The sequence below is a fragment of the Procambarus clarkii genome, chromosome 21 (genome assembly GCF_040958095.1).
Source record: "Procambarus clarkii isolate CNS0578487 chromosome 21, FALCON_Pclarkii_2.0, whole genome shotgun sequence".
NCBI classification, from domain to species: Eukaryota; Metazoa; Arthropoda; class Malacostraca; order Decapoda; family Cambaridae; genus Procambarus; species Procambarus clarkii.
This window is the reverse complement of record NC_091170.1, coordinates 40,460,261-40,477,365: the sequence shown is the minus strand read 5'-3', so window position 1 is coordinate 40,477,365 and position 17,105 is coordinate 40,460,261. Positions and strand designations below refer to the sequence as shown.

Here is a 17,105-nt window from a genome sequence, read left to right as displayed (position 1 = left end):
TGGTGAGAAAACATCATTTGAGAGGGGGGTTCACGCCCCCCTCAATGCCCACTAGGGTATTGAGGAGGGGCGCGAACCAACGACCTTGGCATTGCGGTGTTTGCCAGAGAGCTGGAGAAGATCTCGTCATAAATAACGAATCGAACACGCGGACGTGTTGCCATCGGTATTGTTGTTATTCTGTCCGAACGCTGCGTGCTAATTTTGAATGCTTAAGTTTGATCTTTTGATCCAGATGTTCATATGTAAACTGTTATATGCACTTCTGGTTATTAATTTACATTGCTATACAGGTCAATTAAGTGTAGAATTTGATGTACAGGTGAGGTAAAAGTAAGGTTTTATTTTTTATATTGAGGCCTTCATTTGCCACTAATTGGTCTTACCATCACCGCCTGGTCTAACTATCACCGCCTGGTCTAACCATCACCTGTGTTACGGCCCTAGTGGGACGCAACCGGGTTCTTCTCTGATGTTAGTAGAGTTTGGGAATCCGGCCCCAAGTTAGTAGAGGCTTTCAAGGGGTGTGTTCCGTAACGCAAGGTAAATTAAAGGGGGAGGGATACCAATGTTCTGATTTATATATATATTCACCACCACCATAAATAAATATATAACAGTTGCACACGGGGGTTATTACTACACGATTATGTACAAGGTTGTCTAAAAAAGAAGACACTGGATGCTCCACAGTGCGCACTTTGGGTAGCCCTGGTTCTTTCTTCCGTGGCTCCCGATGAATCCTCTACGATTCTCTTGGCGAATCTACCCTGGCCACAGGCCAGCCAAATCACAGTCCCACTGGGTGCTCCGTCGTGGAGGCCTTCAACCACAATCCAGCCTGTAGTTGGCAGGTACCGATCAGCTCCGCTGCGTAGGCCACTCCACGACCGATACTAGGGTTGCGAGCCCTAGGCAGGAGCCTCGTGTGATCCCGCAGATCACTCTCCTCACTAAGCACCCCAGTGGCTAGTCTCTTCCACCAGCCAGCCCCGGATAAGGCGATTCCTGATACTGCCACGTCACAGGCAGGCTAATACTCTCAACAGAGTTCGTCCGGGGGTGACTCACAGCTTCTTCAGCAGACTCGTGAAGAGACCTTGGCTGCCTTGGGTAGACTGATTCATCGTCCAATACAGCAGTCCCAGGTCGACTCTGCAATCAGACACGTCATTAATACTGGGTCTAGGGAACCTCACTTACAGGCTTAGACACAAACGCCCACCTCTTCATTCCATAGATGGCGTTGCCGTCTAAGCGCCACCTCACCAGAGGTCAGCAGCGGCTATGTTATGAGCTGATTAAGACGGGAATCCAGCACCTGTGGCCGGTATATCCCGTCCTCACTAGATGGCGTTGTCCATTTGGAGGGGTTTTTGGGAGCGGACTCACAGATGGCGTTGTCGTCACTGCTCCGTGCTCCGACGCTGGACTCAGGTCCGTAACAACCTGGTCTAACCATCACCACCTGGTCTAACCATCACCGCCTGGTCTAACCATCACCACCTTATCATTCTCGCCCTACAGTACCCTCGGTTATTACGACCAACTTAATTCCTGCTATCACGGCTTAACAACGTCAGCGGCTCGTTACCAACGGCCACTTTCCCGCGCCTCACATCCCCCCGAGTGACTGTAATTATCGCCTTCACCTGTTTACTAATTACTCTCATGAACCTATTAGTAACCCTAACAACCACTGTCCACATAATATGCCTTCCTAATTTCCCTGCACTTGTGCTGCCACCATTGGTATTACTGCTACCATGAGGGGTAGGTAGTTATTGGTATTACTGCTACCATGAGGGGTAGGTAGTTATTGGTATTACTGCTACCATGAGGGGTAGGTAGTTATTGGTATTACTGCTACCATGAGGGGTAGGTAGTTATTGGTATTACTGCTACCATGAGGGGTAGGTAGTTATTGGTATTACTGCTACCATGAGGGGTAGGTAGTTATTGGTATTACTGCTACCATGAGGGGTAAGCAGTCATTGGTATTACTGCTACCATGAGGGGTAAGCAGTCACCAGTATTACCGCTACTGTGAAGTGATGTTTGAGAGCCGTCGTCGTTGTCGCCGGCAGTATAAGTGACTCCCTCGGTAAGATGTGTTGGTGCTATAACACAAGTGTAACTCGGCAGAATTAACACCGTCACCAACACCACTACTACCACAATCACCAGCACCACCACCACCAGTATCACCATCACCACCACCACCACCACCACCAGTATCACCACCACCACCACCACCAGCACCACCACTACCTCCACCTCTACCAGCATATCCCAACATATTTCAGGCCGCCTCATTATTCTCATTATTCCTGACGTAGACGATCAATGGCCGTCACGTTAATGAAGTGTCATTTTAAAATCTATGCCTTACTGAGCACATTTAGCGCTGCCCCGACCGGGTCACATGCTTAAAATATATATTTAGGGAGCGATCACACCAGAGACAGTCCCCTGGGCGGCATGAACACTCAGGACAGTCATGATGAGGTGTGTGTGCATCTGAAGTAGTTTTGTGACTTGTGAGGGTTCTATGAGGTGTGAGGACTCGAGGCTACCATGGCGAGGTAAAATAATTAGCGGTAAAAAATATTGATGATCACAAAATGGCCAAACTAATTTTTATTTTATCCCGACTTAACCGGTGTCTAGGACAAGCTGGTGAAACATGACCGGAGTGAAGTGCCCAACCACTCTGACCTTCGGGGATCGAAGGCTGGCCCAAGCTGGAAGCGGGGTCAGACAAAACAACAGTTAAGTTATCTGTTCACAATACACTGTTTATATTGATACACCAGATATGGTACCCGGCGGTGCCCAGGTCTCTGATCCCACTTCCCCATATCCGTTTACTCCACAAACCTCTCCCCTCTCTCTCTCCATATCTCTTTCTCTTCTTCCCAAATGTCCCCCCCCTCTTCTCTTCCCCACTCTCCCCCTCTCTTAACCTCTTACCTTCTCCACCTTTCTACTCCTTATCCATCCCTCCCACTTCCATTCTCCCTCTTCTCCAATTCCTTCCTTTCTCTCCCCTCTCCACCTCTTCCCACAGAAAATGTAATTTTACGATATTTTTATTAACACATTTAGGTACATGTGGATTTGTGCAGCTGTCCTAGACTATATGATGTGGGGGTACAGAGTGTGTCAAAAAACTAGCTCCGTGATGCTAAAAAAAACATCACATGATGGTTAGTCATACGGAGCCATGTGATCAGTAATCTACACTGGCAAACTCTGGGTGCATTATGAGGATATCATCATGAACATAATAGTGAATAACGTAATTACAAAGCTCCAGATACCTCATGCCAACGGGTCTGAATGGTCCGATAACTGGGCATTCGGTGATATAGCGTGAGAGATAATGCCGCAGTTCCTGCTCAAAGAGTTTGCACCTGGGGTGTTCAGGATTGGGAGATCCGTCACTTGTAGCCACCTGCCACAGGTAACGGTAACCCAACCTGATCCTGGCAACCACTGTGTCGCACAGTCTGGTGGACGTTTGGTGCTGTCCATAAACATAGGTTTCAGATCTGAACAAATCGTAGCTTTTTATACTGGTGCTTTCAGGTCGTTGGGAGTCAGTAATATTATCTCTTATCAGACCTGAGAGTTTGCAACAATATAATTTTGACAGCAGAGATGGGGATACCTAGATCTAATTCAACTTCATTTTTGTTACACGCTAATTTGGCTGCAATGTCTGTCTCATTATGATGGGTTATATTTATCTGTGATGATATCCATACAACGGAGATTCGAAACCCTTTACACTGTGCAGCAATTAAGTTATTTATAATTGGCAGTATGAGGTTCTTGCTGTCGATTTTCCAGGAGAAGTTTTCGATTGCTTGAAGAGCAGACTAGAATCACAGAATATTATTCCTCTTCAAAAACTGCTCAAAACTGAATGGAAAACAAATCCCTAATATCAGACCATCAAAATCGCTGAAGAAGCCGATATTTCTTATAGGGAGGCAATGAGGCATACCCCAACCAGCATATAACAGTCACATACCACCCTTTTGTTATCTTGAAAAGTTGGGTGAAGCTTCAATCCCCGACAGTCCAAGTCGGGGATTGAACGCACTATTCGCACCGGGGGTTGGGCACTATTCCTTAAGTCGTATACTAAATCTTTATCCAGATCCTTCCAAGTGCTATATAGTAGTAATGGCTTAGTGCTTTCTCCTGATAGTTACTTTACCTTGTCCCAAGTGTCTGGTCTCCAGCCTCGGACAGACAAACATCCTCTTTTATAAATATAGATAAATACAGTAGAAGAGATAGGAAATTATGAAGGGACGAGCTGGTTGAGCTATTATGAGTATATATCACTTGGATTGTATTTGAAGACAAGGAACTGGGATATAAGGATAAGGAGCTGGGATTTGAGGACAAGGAAGTGGGATATGAGAACAAGAAGCTGGGATATGAAGGTAAGGAACTGGGATACGAGGAGAAACGGTTCTTATAACTCCTTGGATAATATTGGGTTGAACTCCGACCTCACCAGAAGCGAGCCCGTGGCGCTACCAACCACTCCACGTATCAGATGGAAGGCTTGAGAGGATGTCAGTGCAACTCAAGGGTCACTATAGCTTTATGACTATAAGGGACCCCGTTAGTCCCCCCAGGCACCTCAGCAAGTGCTGAGTCAAACAAGTTTTTTTTAGTTTAGTTCATTTATTATACACCCCATACCCATCTTATGGGCGGTAGTGGAAAGGGTTACAGAGGTACGTAATGGGCTCAGGGACTGAACCACACAATTCATTTAGCTAAGCAAGTTACAATCTTGATGAGCTAGTTACAAAATTCAAACAACCAAACCAAAAACACCGTTGAAGGCTCTCCCGTAATGCCTGGCCGAGAAGAAAAGTCTAACATTTTAATGGTAACAATTCAATCACTTTTTATCTCGAAAATGCGATAAAGTAAATTGAAAATTAATCCAAAAATCACTCAAGCCCCTAATCGTGTCTCCCAGCATTAATAGCTTTCGCAAAATTTTAGAATAAATAATAGAGCAACTACTGAGTTATTGCTTTCCACTACTAATTCTCTTACTAATTCTGTACTAATATGCACACTGAATATGAATGTTTAAACTTACCTAAGATATCGCACATGAGCATGAAAATTCTGGAAATCAAATATACTTCTGAATTTTCGCAGATAACACGATCACGATAATGAACACCATTTCAGGATTATCCTTAAAGATTATATATATATATATATATATATATATATATATATATATATATATATATATATATATATATATATATATATATATATATATATATATATATATATATATGAGGAGCTGGAGGAGCTGTACAACTTGTGACAAGTAGTCTTGTACCTTGCATGTAACCAATGTTGTAACCTTTTTTGTGTAATTAAATTTTAAAATAAAGTTAGATATATATATACACACACACTAAAAGAATAGGGGTGGTAGGGGAAGAAAATATCAGTGTTCAGTGAGGATCCACAAGGTCTTCTCTGAGTACTCATTATTTTCTTCTCCGAGGCTATGGGTCCCTACACTTGCACCAGAGGTGGTACCCCTTTTAAGTAAATAATATATATATATATATATATATATATATATATATATATATATATATATATATATATATATATATATATATATACAACTGAATAGAACTTACGCATCTCCGATTTTATATCTACATTTGAGTGAGGTGGATGGGGTGAGGTGGCATTAATAGGGTATTAATTTCATCAACACAAGACAGAACAAGAGGTGGCATTAATAGGGTATTAATTTCATCAACAACAGGAGACAGAACACGAAACAATGGGTATTGAATAGAAGTGTTTGTAGAAAGCCTATTGGTCCATATTTCTTGATGCTTCTATATTGGAGCGGAGTCTTGAGGTGGGTAGAATATAGTTGTGCATTAATTGGCTGTTGATTGCTGGTGTTGACTTCTTGATGTGTAGTGCCTCCCAAACGTCAAGCCGCCTGCTATCGCTGTATCTATCGATGATTTCTGTGTTGTTTACTAGGATTTCTCTGGCGATGGTTTGGTTGTGGGAAGAGCTCTTCCCACAACCAAACCATCGCCAGAGAAATCCTAGTAAACAACACAGAAATCATCGATAGATACAGCGATAGCAGGCGGCTTGACGTTTGCGAGGCACTACACATCAAGAAGTCAACACCAGCAATCAACAGCCAATTAATGCACAACTATATTCTACCCACCTCAAGACTCCGCTCCAATATAGAAGCATCAAGAAATATGGACCAATAGGCTTTCTACAAACACTTCTATTCAATACCCATTGTTTCGTGTTCTGTCTTGTGTTGATGAAATTAATACCCTATTAATGCCACCTCTTGTTCTGTCTTGTGTTGATGAAATATATATATATATATATATATATATATATATATATATATATATATATATATATATATATATATATATATATATATATATATATATATATATATATATGTCGTACCTAATAGCCAGAACGCACTTCTCAACCTACTATTCAAGGCCCGATTTGCCTAATAAGCCAAGTTTTCATGAATTAATTGTTTTTCGACTACCTAACCTACCTAACCTAACCTAACCTAACTTTTTCGGCTACCTAACCTAACCTAACCTATAGAGATAGATTAGGTTAGGTTAGGTAGGGTTGGTTAGGTTTGGTCATATATCTACTTTAATTTTAACTCCAATAAAAAACAATTGCCCTCATACATAATGAAATGGGTAGCTTTATCATTTCATAAGAAAAAAATTAGAAAAAATATATTAATTCAGGAAAACTTGGCTTATTAGGCAAATCGGGCCTTGAATAGTAGGCCAAAAAGTGAGTTCTGGCTACTAGGTACGACATATATATATATATATATATATATATATATATATATATATATATATATATATATATATATAGTTTATTTTCGGGCTCAACCATGTACGAATTTAATTATATATTTACTTCTCTTTGATATGAGGAAGATATTATCTCGTTGCAACGTTGCGTGATTGCAGGATCTTATGTTCCTGGCTGGGAGGATCTGTCATTGAACGACGAGCTCAGAGAAATGCAACATGACGTATCTGAATAGTGACAGTGGATAAAATACAGAAACAGAGGATATAATCCAAGAGAAATCCACCTTGGTTGTAGATCGAATTTACATTGAGTTTTTTTTTTGTAAATCGTGTAAGAGTGCGTATGATTGCCGCAACGAAAGGTCAGAGATTGTTATATTGTGTTCCTATGTGACGTAAATATTAGTTATATTCAGTTTTATCCACCAAGAGGTGACGGAGTTACCAGGTGTACCAGAGTGAAATTATTGGGTAAGCGTAATGGAGAGGCAAGAAAGGCTACACAGCGAGTTATTACTAAGAGTATCTGGGTGATTCTCCTCTATATGTATATTTTTGTTTATGTGGTGATAAGACCAAGTGAACTGTTTGGTCACGGGAGTACTATTGATGGACATTAGCCAAGAGAACTTAATGATGACAAATATGTGTCATTTACTATATTAACATAAAACATTTTGATGTTGCTGAATGACTAACTGTGTACTCATTTTCCGAGTGAGTATTTCTTTTGTGAATTGATATATTTCTACACGTACTCGTTTACGCCAGGGTTTATTTCCATTCCAGGAGTGATAGATATTTATGGTCCAATGTATTATGTAATAAATATGTGGAAGGATATAAATAGCCTGATCAAGCCAGTTCAGGCAGAGTATACGAAGGTGATGCAAATTAGGTTGGAACTATATAAGTTTGCTGGCATGTTTGTTTATTTATGTTTATTAAATGTTCTATTTTACGACTTAGGAGTTTATCTTACCTCTGTGGGTCTGGAGTCACAACTAAGAGAGTAACAAGACCTCTGACTGTTTCTCGTGGTGATGAGCAGTAATTAAGAAGGGAAGAAACCACTAGCATTTAGAGAAGAGGTCATCTGAGTATCAACCACAGAGAGAATGCAACACCATCAGTGTTGACGGCCGTGGTTCAAGGCAGCAGGTGAAGTGATGTGTGTGAACACCTACAGGTAATAGAATCTTCTCACAAGGGGTAATGACTCACAAGGTGACTCCTCAGGTGGCACTGTCACTAATGGAGTGCCAGTAGCAGCCTGTTCAGTCTAAAGGGTGTTTAAGACCCACTGTCTTGCTTTTTTTTCAGTTGCGGAAAGAAGATCCCGCAACACTTTGCAGGGTGACGTGAGGGAGGTGGAGTAACCGACATAGACGGCTCGGGGTCAGCCCTATTGCACACATTGAAAGGTGTGGAGCTCCCATGACCAGCCCGTCCGCCTTAATATCGATGGAGGCAAAAGAAGACAAGCCGACTCCCTAGAATGTCTTAGAGACAACTTCCTGGTGGTACTGGGGACACCACCCTGGTGGAACTGGGGGACACCACCCTGGTGGTACTGGGGACACCACCCTGGTGGTACTGGGGACACAAACCCTGGTGGTACTGGTACCACTTCTTCCACTCCATCGCCATTAAAAAAAATACCACTTCTGCACCATTTCAAAGTGTACCTGTTTACATAGGTTTACAAAGACCACAGTTTTCATAATTCAAGAGACACAGAGACTCACTAGCACGCCCTGTGTCTCACAGAGTCTCTCGCCTCATCTCTTTCTCATTAAATAGTAACCACCCCCTCCCCCCCCCGTGGTGGCAGCACTAAAGGCCTACATCAATAAGAGAGTCAATGTCCTGTTGGCACATCGTTAAGGGGGCCAACAGTGCCTGCCTCGCACCATGAATACTTCAGTGCCTCTAAGTCCCCTACGAGTCGCTTGGTTATTTCTTCCTGAATAAAATAATTTGTGGTATACAACTCCTTGTGGGGGCAGGGTCGGTGGGGGTCGGGTGGGGGTTGTGGTGGGTTATTATGGGTTTGGTGTTGTGGGTTGTTAGGTTTTATGTAGTACTTGTAGTAATGATGAGCACGATCGTTCATATTTTGACGTAAAAGGCAATTAGAAAGTAGAAATCGCTACTATTGAATTTAGACAAAAGGGACAGGGTTTTGTACCGATGTGGACAAGAAAACTTAACCCAACCTTCCTTAGGCCTAATGCACGCTTTCTGAGGCCCTAATATAGTACATATATGTACTATACTAGGCCTAGGAATATTTAAGTTTTTAGCTTTATTTTTTCGAACTTTATAAAGTGAATTGTAATAAAATTATACTACCTGTCCATTACGTCTATGTACGACGGTCCTCATAGTTACAACAAGTACTAACTAAACTGGAGGATTGGCTGGGGTAGTTAAGGGCCGGGAGGGAGGGGGGGGGAGGCCCCACACACACACACACACATATATATATATATATATATATATATATATATATATATATATATATATATATATATATATATATATATATATATATATATATATATATATATATGTTGTACCTAGTAGCCAGAACGTCGTGCTCGACCTACTATGCAAGGCTCGATTTGCCTAATAAGACAAGTTTTCTTGAATTAATATATTTTCTCAATTTTTTTTCTTATGAAATGATAAAGCTACCCATTTCATTATGTATGAGGAAACTTTTTTTTTATTGGAGTTAAAATTAACGTAGATATATGACCGAACCTAACCAACTCTACCTAACCTAACCTAACCTATCTTTATAGGTTAGGTTAGGTTAGGTAGCCGAAAAAGTTAGGTTAGGTTAGGTTAGGTAGGTTAGGTAGTCGAAAAACAATTAATTCATGAAAACTTGGCTTATTAGGCAAATCGGGCCTTGCATAGTAGGCTGAGAAGTGCATTCTGGCTACTAGGTACGACATATATATATAACATTAACAATTGTGTAACTAGCTTCAAGAGATTGTCACTTGCTTAACTAAACGAATTATGGGGTTCAGTTCCTGAACCCATTATGTGCCTCTGTAACCCTTTCCACCACCACCCACGGGATGGGTATGGGGTGCATAATAAAGATAGAAATTGAATTAGTTGTGGGTCATTGAGGCAGTGGGTGGGCCGTTGAAAGGAACTTGCGGGCGGGTAGATGTGGTAGAAGCGTTAGGGGCGGGTAGATGTAGTAGAAGCGTAGGGGCGGGTAGATGTAGTAGAAGCGTTAGGGGCGGGTAGATGTGGTAGAAGCGTTAGGGGCGGGTAGATGTAGTAGAAGCGTTGGAGGCGGGTAGATATAGAAGCGTTGGGACGGGTAGATGTAGTAGAAGCGGGGGAGACTTGTAGAAAAGAAGGGGGGGTATGTTTGCCTGGGAGGGGGAGGAAGAGGGGCTGCGAATGACAGGAAGGAGGAGAGAAGGAGAGTGTGGGAGGGACAGGAGGGGTGTGAAGAAGTGACGTAAAAAATGTGAGGTAGATGGAATGAGGAGGGAGGATAGGCAGGTGTAAAGGAGCGGGAGAGAGAGGATGTCCAAGAAGAAGGCGAAGGGGGGAAGGAAGGAGATGGAGGAGGGGGAAGGAGGAAGGAAGAGGTGCGGGGGAGGGGAAGTGTGGATGTAAAGGAAGGGAGATATGCTGAAAGACGGATGTTGGTATGGTGTAAACAAAAGGACAGGAAATGGAAAATAAAATGGTAGATGGATGCAAGAAATGTGAGAATGATTTACTGGGCAGCAGGTCACAGCACCTCTGGCACCGGAAGAACATAGTTGCTCCCGAAAATGAAAAAAAAAATAAGTGCACATTCTCCCCCCCCTCCATCCTATCCCAGATCCTTCTCCTCCTGTCGATTGATTGATTGATTAATCTACACGGGCATGAATTGATTACTTTACACGGGCATGAATAAGTGGTAGATCCTCGTATCCCGTTCAAGTCATAGTGACTTAGCGCTTTCTCCTTATGTTACGGGCTATTCTTGCCCGTGCAGCCTCTTGGGTGGCTTAATCTTCGTCAATCAATCATTTTCTCCTCACAATTAGCTCACTTATCTCAGGGGCACCAGTTGACCGGAGCAGTTTTGGCCACCTTGAGAGCTGCTTTGTGGCCGCACATGGCAACATACTGTGTTGCCACACACGTCAACGTTCTGTGTTGCCACACATGTCAACGTGTAGTGTACAACCAGGAATCACTTGGCACCCTTGGCCACTTACCTACAACACAATCACTGTAAAATCTCTCAAACTTGGAGAAATATCGAGGTAACATATTCAGGGGACTTTGTGCACACTTTTGTAAACGTTAATAATAAAATATAACAAAATTTAATCCATTTGTAATAATCACGATAATCACCATAGGAGAAATCAAGAGAGCAGAAAAGATGAATGTCGTGACAGGCAACGTTCAAAGAGGGTAAAACCAGGAAAGACGACTCAAGTCTTTTTTTCAAGTTCCAAGTTAAAAAATAATGTGCCAATTAGCTTTTGAAGTGTTACAATTTTGCACCTGCATGTACTTCGAATTTACAACCTCTGGCAACACCCAGAGGGTGAATTTCGGATGCTCTACCGGAATTAACCGGGATGCGTAGGAGGGGAGGCTCATATAAGATTACAATTATTCTATTGCAAAAGGAAGAAAAAAATATAAATAGTGGAATGTATTACTCAAAATATACAAAGAATTGTAAGAATTGGGATCCTTTGAATATTGTACCATCTGCAGGATAGATGCAGGTCATATTCTGGTTAGGTTTAGATTGGGTCAAGCGCGACCTAACACAACCAAACTTAATCCAACCTGTCCTAGTTTGACCTAACTTGACCCGACCAAACTTATCCTGAATAAGCAAACCTAACCTAATCTAACACAACCAAACTGTAAACCACGTCTTCCTATGTGAATAATAATAACAATACGACAAGTATACTTTCTCGGCGCCATGATGTCTTTAAGTACCTTTGCACTTCCAACTTAAAGCTTTAGGAATGTATAACTTACTGGCCGAAAAGCCTCTTTCCTGACCGCTAAACTCTTCAGGTAAGTCAAGCCGACATTCCTGGCGTCTCTGGTATAACTCGCGGACACCGTGTAATTTCCTCGTCAAGTTTTTAGTAACGCGATATATTTATGGATATGCTATCTACTCATCTATAAACGAGGTACCAATTATCTTATCATATTTTGTTACACTCTGTTACCCTTGATTTTTGTATGTATCCGTAATTATATTCCAAATACATTTATATATTTTTATACCTTATAAAAAATGTGTTTTTATATGATATGAGAACTGTTGTCATTAGTTTGTACTGATAAAAAATATCTGTAGATGACCAAAGGCCTATATGAAAGTATGACTTCAAAGCAACACATGCTAAGACGTACCGAAATACCGTTGTTTCCTATATTTTCAAATGTGTTGGGTTGGGTGTTTAAATATATTATATACAGGACTAATTACGTTATGTTAGTGTACCTTTGGGTGTCAAGAGCCACGCAGGACTGGGCCAGACCCACCTACAGGTTAATGGACGCAACACAGCATATGAGAACAGTACAAGTCATACTGGTGAGCAATCCCAGGTGCACGAATCTGGAATGAATGTTGATAAACAAGGTTTAAGGTTAAAGAGGAAGGAGAGAGAGAGAGAGAGAGAGAGAGAGAGAGAGAGAGAGAGAGAGAGAGAGAGAGAGAGAGAGAGAGAGAGAGAGAGAGAGAGAGAGAGAGAGAGAGCAATGGCCAAAAATTCGAACACTGAAATGCTCCCAACAATACTGCTTCCCAACTCGTCATAGTGAGAGTGGTTGGGGAATACTCTTCTTCTGGGCGGCTGAGAGTTGGGATTGGGATTGCTAACATGGTAACGGCTGCTAACAACCCGGCTGCTAACAACCCGGCTGCGAAACCATCGCACGCTTCATCAACAACATGTGAGATCAGATTTAAATCAATGGAGCGTATTGCTACAGATAAAGAGCAGACGCCTCAGCGAGATGGCCGCTGGAGCAGCCAACACTAAGCCTCCACCAAGGAAGAACTACACATACAAAACACATGTCACTGCTGTGTTCCATGATGCTATGTTACAGCAGCTTACGTTAAGGTTTGCAGTGTTATGTTTGGGTCTGGTCCAAAGGTATGCAATGAGGCTCGTTCCTGAGCTAAAGGGACTGAGCTATGAGGAAGGACTGAGAGAAGTGGACCTTAATACACTGTAGGAAAGGAGAAATAGGGTTGACATGATAACAACATATAAGATTCTAAAGGGACAGTGACAGACAAAGCAGCGTTCTTCAAAGCTAGGAAGAGCAGATCAGAGAAGTCGTCCAAGCTAATCCAATTCAAAATGTTAAATGTCAATATGCGAAAAACGTAAGAAATGAGTCATTGCATTAATCTAAGAATGTTCGGAGTACGGGATACATCTATATGATTACATGTAGGTGAGTACACACACACACATAACATAAATATCGAGGAGTGAAAGGTGGGGCCCATGAGCTAATGCTCACCCTGCAAGAACACACGGAGACCCAAGCTACACGCCCAGAGGTAACCATGAAACGTTTTATCCACGTCATTTACGAAACACATGAAGGCCTCAGCTCTGGGGTCCTGCCTTATACGCACCCAGACCTGTAAACACACGAATTACTGAATGAGCCCTCGTGTATTGGTCGCATATTTCACAAATTTATATAGATGTTCAAACCCGGACCATGCGGGAAGTTTGTTCACGTTTTCTTACACCTGATGCCTCTGTTCACTAAGCCGTAACAAATAAAAGGCTCCCGGTAAGTCAGGCAACAGACACGTCACTGTTGCACTCTGCAACAGTGACGTGTGGGTTGCTTGGGTTGGCAGCCCACAAGAGTATGTCACTCTTGTGGGTTGCACTCTGAGGTCAGAAGTTGACCTGGGGAGACCTCGTGTGCCCAGTAGGCTTCGTGTTGCCGACAGTAGGAAACCGTTGTGATACACCGCGCCTGTGCAATAATGCAAGATGCAAACAGCGAGAAACAGTCCGAAAATATATATTAATTAAATGTAAACACAACAAAAAAGCCTCAACTCACCTGCGGCTTCAGAGACTCGCTGACCTGGAAAGGCAGAACACAACGAAAATTCCACGAATAACATATATTTTGGCAAATGTACTAATGAACGAAGACGGCATCAAACACCCTCGAGGAGACACAATAAGGAACGAGAAAATAATTTACTCGAGACATGTCACGCTACTGTAATTTCCTTGTGTGTACTCCATAAGGAATACAAATGAGAATGTTAAGGTGTTGTTGGTCATGACTTTTTGTACACTGGCTCTCTTCCATATTTCTGGCAGGTCTCCTGTTTCGTGACTTATTATACACCACGGAGAGTGGCAAGTGCTTCTGCACACTCTTTTAGTATCCATGGTGACATTCCATCTGATCCAACAACTACCGCCTTACCTTGTGTCTGGTGTGTGGAGGGAAGAGGAGGCGTGTTGAAGATGGAGCTGAGAGGGGTATATGGAGTGGCCGGAGGGTATGGATGATCTTTAATGAGGCTCCCCACGAAGCAATCAACACAGCCAGAGCTATAAACTCCAGGAGCGGCTGCACAGAACCAAAAGAATCACTCGTCAACAGAATGTGATCAGTCACATCAATGATCAAACCTTCCCGAGACCTCAAATACTGAGCGGACTGCCAAAAGACCCAGATGAGCGGGCCTTCCCGGACCCGATTTATTACTACAAAAAAGAAAAAAAAAAAGTGCCAGGTAAGTCCACCACGGGCTCACCATAGCCCGTGCTACTTGGAACTTTTAACAAAAGCAACAACATGTACTACATACACCCCCATACGGCACACAAAGAGATGTAAGAAATGTAAAAAAATTATACCCACGGGGACAGGCTAAAGGAACTGAACATCACTAAGTGAGAATGTTTGTCTGTTTACCTGTTTGTGTCCTAGGTTGGAGGTCAGATGCTTGGGGCCGACCTCACCCAAATTTGTAGGGTAAATGGTCTGTGGTACGGGACGGACACAGGCTGGTTGAGGTCGGCCCTACTGACCCTATTAAGTTAAGAGGGGGAAAAGCAAATGATGAAGCCTACCTTTCACAAAATTGATGAAAGGTGGTTTGCAGAGTCCCTAGATTTGTTCACTAGAAAGTGATGAAAGTATATTACACAGTGGTTGCCAGGATCAGGTTGGGTTACCGTTACCTGTGGCAGGTGGCTGCAGGTGACGAATCTCCCAATCCAGAGCACTCCAGTTGCAAACTCTGTGAGCAGGAACTACGGCACGATCTCCCGCACTACATCACTGAATGCCCAGTTATTAGACCTTTCAGACCAGTTGGCATGAGGTACCTGGAGCTTTGCAATTACTTTATTCACTCTCGTGTTCTTGAAGATATCCTCACTGTGTAACCAAAATTTGCCAGTGCAGGCTACTGAACTTATGGCCCTGTATGACTAACCATCCTGCGAGATGGGGACTTTTAGTATCACTGCTGCCTTATTCACTCTTGGGTTGATGATATCCTCATAACGCACCCAGAGTCTGTCAGTGCAGACTACTCATCACATACCTCTGTATGACTAAGCATCTTGTGTGATGGAGATTTTTTAGCAGCACGTAGCTAGCTTTTTGACACACTGTACTCCCTTTCATATACTCTAGGGCAGCTGCACAAATGCAGATGTACTTAAATGTGTTAATAATAATAAAAAATCTTAATTAAGTATTAAATGGAAATGTCTGTTCGAGGTTGAAGGAGGGACGGTAAAGAGGGGGGAGGGGAGGGAACTATCAGGGGGAAAGCACCAAGCCATTATGACAATATAGCACTTGGAAGGGGTCAGGATAAGGATTTGGGATTGGACAGGGAAGAAAGGAATGGTGCCCAACCACTTGGACGGTCGGCGATTGAACACCGATCTGCATGAAGCGAGACCGTCGCTCTATCGTCCAGCCCAAGTGATTGGGCGAAAGATAGGAGGGGGGGGGGAGTTAAAATAGAAAAAATGGATGGGGCGGGAGATGGGGGAATGCGGGGAGAGGAGGAATGGGATGGGGGGGGGTCGGGGGAGAGGAGGAATGGGATGGGGGGGGGTCGAGGGAGAGGAGGAATGGGATGGGGGGGTCGGGGGAGAGGAGGAATGGGATGGGGGGGGGTCGGGGGAGAGAAGGAATGCGATGGGGGGGGGGGTCGGGGGAGAGGAGGAATGGAATGGGGGGGGGGGTCGGGGGAGAGGAGGAATGGGATGGGGGGGTCGGGGGAGAGGAGGAATGGGATGGGGGGGGGGTCGGGGAGAGGAGGAATGGGATGGGGGGGGGTCGGGGGAGAGGAGGAATGGGATGGGGGGGGGGTCGGGGGAGAGGAGGAATGGGATGGGGGGGGGTCGGGGGAGAGACAGACAACCCCGGGCACCGCCGGCTAGTCCTTATAGCACCACCACTATAATAAAGAACAGCCGGGAGATACCATGATTACATCCAGTGAAGCGACATTTATCATGGTCAGAGGCGACTGAGAGAGGCATGCCAGCGGCCAGGAGTCACCAAGCCTGTACATCATTCCTCGATCATGATCACTGCCTTCACATTTATTTAACAGTTTAAAAGATCCGAAGCACCACCAGGATCTTTATCACAGTGATAACCTTTGGTTGCTAAGTACTGAAGCTCCTAAACTGTATATTAAATGTAAACAGAACAAATGTAAAAATGTAATATTATAAATATTTAATATTAATATTATTATTGGCATCAAATCGCCAATAATAATAATAATAATAATAATAATAATAATAATAATAATAACAATAGTTGTATATAAAATATAATGGATATAAGTAAAATAAATCGACGTCTGGAGAGTGTGGACTGAGGTGCCCAAAATAAAATAAAATAAATTGGGAAAATCAGCAGCGCAGAAAAATTGTGCTTCAAAATCAGGAGTCAGTTGCCGAGCGTTAAGAGCGCTCGGCAACTTACGCACCCCGGGAGCGCCCGGAGACGGGCTCATCACATCACAAGATTGCGTAATCGCCGACCCACGAAGCGTCTAGCATGTGAGTAGTGAGTAAATATAAGATGTGGATGAGACAAGATGGAGAAGTTTCTGATATGTTGAGGGAAGGGAAGAGG

General features: G+C 43.1%; 1 long non-coding RNA gene across 1 annotated transcript in view; it reads right to left on the bottom strand.

The window, feature by feature from the left end:
• The window catches only part of LOC138367026 (uncharacterized), a 305,583-nt gene that overhangs the window by 190,405 nt on the left and 98,073 nt on the right, over positions 1-17,105 (bottom strand). The gene's annotated exons all lie outside the window — the stretch shown is intronic.